The following is a 6,121-nucleotide window of genomic DNA, read 5'->3' as shown; positions in this document are numbered from 1 at the left end:
GAATTGCAATGATTTAACAAAAAAAATGTCTAAGCGTTACGATTCCTTTTAAAAGAAGGGTGCCACAGTTCATTTAGCAAATTTCTCATTTCCCTACCTTGTAAAAAGTAGAAGATTGCTCTTATGAATAGTGCATGGACCATTATACCCTTTAAATTATTATTAATCAATTACAATAAATGGAGGATGGAATAATAAAGTTTGAGGTTATGGTTTAATTTCATGACAACATTAGTTAAAGGACAACGAAAAGTTGTTGCTTTATGTGGGCGTTATTTTAAAGTAGTTTAACTAAAGTTTAGAATGTTGCACAACTATACAACATTCATCACATTAGTTTGAGGTTATGGTTTAATTTCATGGCAGCATTAGTTAATGGACAATGAAAAGTTGTTGCTTTATGTGGGCGTTATTTTAAAATAGTTTAACTAAAGTTTAGAATGTTGCACACCTATACAACATTCATCACATTTATCTATATATTTTCAAGTGTTACATTTCCGTACCTACCCAAGGATATAATTGTCAACAATTTATTTCTTAGTATATGCGTTTAAAAGCATAGCCAATAGGTTTTGGGTGTCATGACAAGCTATTACAACTCGACCATAAACATCTATTATGTCGCGCGCAACGCGCGCGTAGGCTCCCCTAGTAAAAAGAAGTATCAATTTTTCTAATATTTCATTTCCCTTAAACTAAAATAATTTATTTTTTTTTTTTTGACAACAACTAAACTAAAATAAATTAAATGCAATAATAATGTGTACTTATCTTTAGCGGCTTTTGATTTGCAATAATAAAGTCGGCTTCCCTCAAAGTTGTTTTGGCGGATTTTGATTTGCAATAATGATATTTACTAATATTTTCCTAATAAAAAATGTGTTGAATTTTCTAATATTTTATTTCTTAAAAAAAAAATTAAATGCAATAATGTAGGTAAATTTAATTTCATGCCTTAAAAGGTTAATAGTTTGATACAAATACATTGGTAGCCCTAATTTAGAAAGTACTCCATAATATGATTAGATTATTTTTTTACCAATAAAATTTTGCTTTAAGTACTTAGATATCAAATCAAAGGGTCAATTATGTTGTAAAGCTCCAATTAATTTTCTTGCATTGCTTTTGGGAGAATTTTAAGTTGATATAATGCTTTTGTGGGCATTATACCTTTTTTATTCACTTTGAATGAAAAGACTAGTATATTGCACGTTTAGGTGTTCAACCTAATTCATGATTTTCTAGATTAAGCTATGATTAAGATTAGACACTAACCATACTATGTCCAAATAGGCAAATAGTCTTCTTCTTATCCTAGATTCCTAGGAGATGTCACTTTGGTATAAAGTTGGAGGGAATAAAATGAAGCTTTCTACAAATAATAAAAAGTGGAGCAGGGGATTCGATAAAATAAGTTGGTTGTGAAATGTGGCCATGATAAAGCTAAACATACAAGTTCACATTATCTTTTGAGGGAATTTTCCTTCTAAATTCACTTTCTCAGTGTGTTTGGATAAAGAAAGGGGAATAAAAAAAAAGGGGAGGGGAGGGAAGAATGGTGAGTTTTCCTTCCAAATATCTTCATTGTTGGGGAAATCAATTTCCTACTTCGTATAATTTAATTCCTTTATTTCTTTTCTCTCCAATTCCCTTACTTCCTCATTTGTTTCCAAATGAAAGATACTTCATCTCTCCATTTCCATTCCCTTCCTTTCCTTCCAATTCCTTCAATCCAAACACATCGTTTATCTTTTTTTTTTTTTTTTTTTCTAAAAGACTTTGTAAAATTATTAATTTGCCTAATTATTTAATATTTATTTATTTTTTTTGTTAGGAAGAAGAATATAATTATTTATAAATAGCCATACGGCATCTACAATAATAATAAAAATTTGTACACCACACGTCTAAAGAAAATAACATAACTTTTATAATCAAAATCATTACTATATTTCATATCGGACATAGCTCACACTCCACCGCTTCAAATTTGACGTGAGAAATTATTTTTGAACTCTTTGCATCTTTCCAAGTAGAGACCTTCACTCAAAAAAAAAAAAAAAAAAAAAGTAGAGACCTTTGCACTGCGCTAATGTTTTGATAGTAGAGTTGATGATGAACCCTAAAACCATATAAATTCAAACTATCTTCTCAATTATTATTATTATTATTATTAAAAACCCTAAAAATAAAGTTCTCATCAATAGATGAGGATGAATCAAAATCCCAGAAAATTGGAAAAAAAAACCCTAAAAAAATTGGGACAGACTATCACAAACGAATAGAACAAAACAAAGCAAAATAAATCAAATAACAAATAAGCGAATTAAATCAAAGATAAAGGGTCGAAAATAGTCTAATGCCGGAAAAAATTAGACTGTTTCCGGCTAGACGGCCAAGAAAAGTAAAACCCTAAAGAGAGGAGAGAGAAGGGAAAAGAGAGAAAAGAAAAAGAAATGAATATTTAATATTTTATAATAATTTTTTTGGATTAAATTTTTCTACAGACTTCTAATTTGAATTTAATAGCCATTCGTTTTAAAAATCGTACACGGATCAAGAATTATCTAGTGCGTATTACAAATAAGGGTAAGAATTCAAATTTTTTATCAATCGTGCATAGACCATGCAACTTAATTACTAGGTTAAAATCTCATTATTAGTTATAACCTATATGGCTATATACATACTATGAGTAGTGGAGAATAAATAATTGTGATATAGGCTTAATTTGACATAATTTTATGTCAATTAATTGGAAGGGAGAATTGAAATTTTCAAGGTGCTTGAGGTACTTCTAAAACTAGCTATAAAAATTATTAATCAATTACTGTATTTAATAAACATGGTGAAAAATCCCTTAAAACACTGATAAAACAATATGCACCAAATGTGAAATGTATGAAATTACAATAACAAAATGTTTTTTCCAAGTTATTGAATACACATTTGAAAAAAATCAATCTATAACTATATGCTAAAGGTGAAAATTAGAATATATAATTTATAACTATATATAAAAGGCAAAACTAGGAATAACACATGTCATCTCATGGATGGTTAAAATTTTCTAGCCAAAAGTTTTGTTTTTGCCAAATCTTCTTGCGTACTTGTATTATTTAATTACACTGTAATACATTCCTTCTTGAGCTAGTTAGCCATTACAAGGTTTTTTTTTTCCTACACACTATATACACCAAGGGGTCATTTGCTTGGACCTTTTGGAATGGATTGTAATAGAGTTTAGATTCATTTCACCTAATTTAGTGTTTGGTTAAACTTTTTAGGTATGGAATCTCATACCAAGAGGGTTCTAATTTAACTCCACCCCACTCCATTAGAATCCAATACACATCTCCCCCCAAGATTCATATTCCATACTATTATGAAATGTAAAATTCATTCCAACTTATGAACCAAACAATTTCAAATTAGTATTATAAACTGACAACTAATTTAACTATTCAATATCTTTGCTTGTTGTTAAATTTCGAAACAATATGAAATGGGCCTGGGCAACCCGAACAAGGAGGAGGAGAGTTTGGGCCACAAACAAGGCTTTGGAACTTCCATACTAAAACCAATTGGCAATAGTAGGAGGTACTCCTCTACTTTATATAGTGAAACTATCTCTCCTCTTTCTCCAATGTGGGACACTCATAAGTGGGTTACAATGGGTTTCAACACTTCCCCTCACTTATGAGTAGGGGTGTCAGTTCGGATAATCGGTTCGGGTCTGATATGGCCGGGTCGGGTCGGGTAAATTTTTAAAGTTGAGTCTACTAAATTATTATGTCCACGCGAGTCTAAATTTGAATCGGATATTTTTCGAGTCGGTTTCGGATCGGGTCGGGTCGGGTGTGCTTTTGACACCTCTACTTTTGAGTGTCCTTAGAACTTCAGAGCTAACTGGATAAGGCCAGATCAATAATCCTCTTAGGGGCTGGACATCCTGTCGAAGTAAATCCTTATCCAGTAGCGATTAAATACCCAGTTTAGAAGAGACCCGCAACCCGGGCTCTGATACCATGTTAAATTTCAAAACAATATGAAATGGGCTTGGGCAACCCGAACAAGGAGGAGGAGAGTTTGGGCCACAAACAAGGCTTTGGAGCTTCCATACTAAAACCAATTGGCAATAGTAGGAGGTACTCCTCTACCTTATATAGTGAAACTATCTCTCATCTTTCTCCAATGTGAGACACTCATAAGTGGGTTACAATGGGTTTCAACACTTGTAGATAGATAGCTATAATAAAATGCTAAATATTTCAAACTAGGACTAATAAGTTTGATTTTGGACTAAGCTTCCACATGTTTTAGATAAACTTTAGGAGTTGCTCGTATATTATAATATAATTTGTACTTATTAATATCTCAATTATAACCAAGAATGTTTCGTGTAGTAGTAAGATTCTTACTTTAATAATGAGGAATGAAGTCGCAAGTTTGAATTCTACCACTAAGCTAAGGTATATATGAGTAGTATTATATAGTCATGTGGTTCTTCACCAATCGATCACTAGCTATACTATAAGTCTTGGCTACATATGTTATGGTAAACAAAACTTACGCACTTTTAAAGGCAATACTTAGTGAAGATGAATAGTTTGGATCAAAATTTATCAGTGTAAACGAAAATTTGCTCATCAAAAGCATGCATGAACAAGGTAATAATCTTGTCCTATCTCCACTTCTCTGATAATGGTTCTATTGGAGTATTGGTCCATTTGATTTGATCAAGCCACAAGTGTAACATGTCAAAAATGTGTTTTTGTTAGATCAACAAATTAAATTCGTTTATTCGACCTTGTAATCTAACTTATATTTAGACAATCAAAATAAGAAAAATGACCGTTATTGAAATTACAGTTGTAATTTATTGAAGGAAATAAACAATAAATCAGAACAACTTATTTCATTGTTGGATCAACCGAGGTGCCGTGACGAGTCATTGTCCGAAGTCAGAAAAACTCCCATGGTGCGGCTGGACTACGAATTCTGATCTCAGGGTTAAAGGCACATTCCAATAGACGGAGTGAGAATCGTCTTACTATAAAGAGAGAGACAAATAATTAAGTACTATTATAATATTTTTAGAAGTAAGTAGATGACTCCTTTTCATTCACACCTACTTGAAAGGAAGAACTTGATTAGCCTAGTAAAAGGAACGTTAAAATTAATAAGAAAATTAGGAGTTTTGTAACTGAAAAATTATTTAACAACTTACGGTGCATTTGGATAGAATGAAATGGAGAGAAAGGAAGTAGGGGGATGAGGTATCTTTCATTTGGACAAATAAGGAAGGAAGGTAATTGGAGGGAAGAGAATTTATTAAATTTTTTTTTTTTTGACAAAGAGGGAAGAGAAATTAATGGATTAAATTGAAAGAAATTAATCCCTCCAACAATGGAGAGATTTGGAAGGTAAACTTCTCTTTCTTCCCTCCTATTCCTTTCTCTTCCCTCTCCTTCTTTCCTTTCCAATTTCTTTATCCAAAAACACGTTAATTTTGTAACAGTTAACATATTATTTGTAAGATTGTAACTCACTGACAATATCTTAGTAAATGTGGTAATGTTGACCAAGGGGAATAACTATCAATTATGAGCATTATAATTTTAATTAAAAGTTTATAGCAAATATCCAACACTTATTATCATATCTCAAGCATAATTTTTTCGTAAAATTAATCTATCTCCCCATTTTAAAGTTTGAGCTCTAATATACAGGTTTCAATTTCATATACCCCAAGAATATGATAATAACTTGCATATCTGTTTTCCCTGGCAAAACATAATAAATGTACTAGAACATCATATCCCTCATAATTTATTAGAATCACGAAGAAGCAATGAACCTTATAATATGTTAGCTTCATTCATATTCATGTTCATAAGTACAAATTAGTTAGAATTGCATGCAGCCATATTTTCTTGCTTTGTCAGGAGGGAATGTATGGGAAAAATGGCCCCATTACAAAATGGTATAAGTTTGTTACAAATCATATACTACTCGTAGTAGATTTTGCTGAGCTGTGGCAACACTGGCAAGTCTTGCAACATTAAGTTGGTACGAGCCGAATCTATATCACCTCCACAACTCTCTTTCTCCTGCC

The sequence above is a fragment of the Chenopodium album genome, chromosome 19 (genome assembly GCF_948465745.1).
Source record: "Chenopodium album chromosome 19, dcCheAlbu1.1, whole genome shotgun sequence".
In the NCBI taxonomy this organism is placed as follows: Eukaryota; Viridiplantae; Streptophyta; class Magnoliopsida; order Caryophyllales; family Amaranthaceae; genus Chenopodium; species Chenopodium album.
The sequence above is the reverse complement of the archived record's forward strand: the minus strand, read 5'-3'. Positions refer to the sequence as shown.